Here is a 2,500-nt window from a genome sequence, read left to right on the forward strand (position 1 = left end):
TTCTTCACCTTCGAGTTTATCATAATCTTCTCTGCTGAGAACTCCTCTTGCTCTGGCTTCATCAAAAGCTTTGGAAGGATCGTACATCAACGCGTCGATGATGTTTGGTCCGTTTTCTCTCAGCAGTTTCTCATTCATGTCCTCATTTGTTTCAACGTCCTCAGCCATGTTTACATTGAGATAACACAAATAACTCTTCTGTAGTCTGCAATAAAAGGAAACAGCAAGTGTAACGATGATGACAACAACAACAACGAAAAAACAACATCATAATCATATTAAAAACATCAAAGGAATTTCACGAGGAAGGAAATTTGGCACATCAAACCTGTGAAACATCTATATCACATAAATTAGCAGGAAATGGAACAGTTTATCAACTGTGGGGTCAGGTCAGGTAAGGGAGCATCCACCGGAGCAGCGCGTCACTGAATCCAATTTCCGCCGGTTCTCCAGGGACCTCTGTCTGGCCATCCCCCAGACAGATCCATGGCCATTCCCCATCTCCTTGAGATGCTGATCAACCTGCTGCAACCACGAGGCATGTGATTGACCCATTGACTTCCACTACTCACGAGGCTCCCTCACTGAGAGAATCTGGTGAGGAGGATCAGTGTCAGGAAAACCGGCCACATGTCCATACAAATGCAGCTGACACTCACGGGCAATGCAGGTAACAAATCTCATTTGAATCTCCATCAGCAACCGCTCGTTGGACACAAAGTCTGACCAGCGATAGCCAAGGATTCTACAAAAACAACTGGTGCCAAAAGAATGAATTCTCCATCTCAGATCCTTGGTCAGGGTAGAAGTCTCACATCCATAGAGCAAGATTGAAGCACTAAGCACGTGAAGACTCGGACTTTCGTCCCCTTGCACAGGTACCGACAGCGCCATACTGTTCCCCATTATCCAATGAATCCATGACTCCACAGGCCCGACCCAAGCGTCGAGTAACCCCTGGCTCACAAGCTGCAGAGACATACATATCACTGCCCAGTGAGTGAATCTCTCCATGACCTCAGAATCTTCACTATAAACAAGTACAGAGAAGATAGCAGCATCCAAGATATCATTGAAAGCCTGGAACTTCGTTTTCACCCAGGAAACCCGTAATCCCAGTGGCTCTAACTCCTCATTCAGCACCTTGAGGGCCCCAAAATAATCTCCCAGATTCTCCCCAAAGATGAATATAACATTTTCGAAATCAAGGTCAGAGATTTTGACATTCCCAATCGATGCACTGCAGCTTGATCTCTCCAACATACTCCCCAGAATCCAATCCATTCAATCACTAAAAAGTGTGGGGTCCAGGATAAACCCTGCCAAACTCCAGTAGCAACTGCAAATAAGTCAGAGATGGTATCGCCACATCTCGCAGCAATCTCATTTCCTGATAATAGCTCAGACATCAGATTGATCAGTTTTGGTGGCATCCCTCCAGATTAAGAATCCTCCAGAGGGCATCCTGATTCACTGAATTGAATGCTTTGCAGAGGTCAACATAGGCTGCAAGCAGCCCCTGCCCAAACTCTCCTCTGAGTTTGGTGTGGACCCTTAGGGCAAGGATACAGTCAATCGTCGACCTCTTTGAAGAAAAGCCTGACTGCACTGGGTGCTGGTGCTCAAGCAGATGGTGACAAACCCGATCAATAATTATCCGAGCAAAGACCTTGCCTGGCATTGAGAGCAACATCACCCCTCGGTAGTTGTTGCAGTCCTGGCGATCACCCTTCGCTTTCCAGAGAGAGAACACAAAGCTGCTCTTCCAGTCAGTTGGGCTGATGCCTGTGTTTCCGGCAGAGCACAGAACTGCATGCAACGAAAGGAGTGCAGCATTTCCACCAGCCTTGAGAAGTTCAGCATGGATGCCACAGATCCCAGGAGCTTCACCCATTTAAAGTGGTTCACCATAGCCTGTGTTTCCACAAATGCCGGTGGATCACAGTTGATTGGAGGGACAGCAATAGGGATAGTAACACCCCTCGCATCCAACTCAACAGCTGGTGGATCAGTCTGGTACAGCCCCTCAAAGTAACCGGCCCAGCTGGCCTTCACTTCGGACTCCTCTGTCAAGATAAGACCCTCCACCCTCCGCTCCAACTGCAGTACACTGAGAGATGGGCTTGGAGGAACACAATTCGCGAATTCCCCTGTAAACAGGACGAGAATCACCTGACCACAGGTGATGCTCTACCCCCTCACAGATTCCTCACACACAGGCCTTTTTCCAGATTTAAACTGCAACTTCAGTGTTGCAACCACAAACCTGTGGTCAGTATTGAGGATCTGAGCACTCCGTGAGCCGCTGCAGTTCTGGACCATCCTCGAGTGACTATCACCAAGCATGTGGTCAATCTATTTTGCTGCACGACTAGTATTGGAATACCAAATCCAGCGATGAGCTTGCGGGTGCTGAAACCATGACCCAGCCACCCTAAATCCATGACTTCTTGCAAAGTCAAGGAACTTATTGCTATTCAGGTTCACAGTTCCTGAC

General features: G+C 47.8%; 1 pseudogene across 1 annotated transcript in view; it reads right to left on the reverse strand.

The window, feature by feature from the left end:
* Positions 1 to 2,500, reverse strand: part of LOC147033681 (NACHT, LRR and PYD domains-containing protein 12-like) — a 154,157-nt pseudogene that overhangs the window by 150,451 nt on the left and 1,206 nt on the right. The window contains exon 2 of the transcript XR_015055599.1: positions 1 to 205. This exon is cut by the window's left edge and continues 211 nt beyond it. The product of XR_015055599.1 is annotated as an NACHT, LRR and PYD domains-containing protein 12-like (transcript). The remainder of the gene's footprint in view (positions 206 to 2,500) is intronic.

The sequence above is a fragment of the Eptatretus burgeri genome, chromosome 2 (assembly GCF_056783735.1).
Source record: "Eptatretus burgeri isolate ZD-2024b chromosome 2, Ebu_testis_v1, whole genome shotgun sequence".
NCBI classification, from domain to species: domain Eukaryota; kingdom Metazoa; phylum Chordata; class Myxini; order Myxiniformes; family Myxinidae; genus Eptatretus; species Eptatretus burgeri.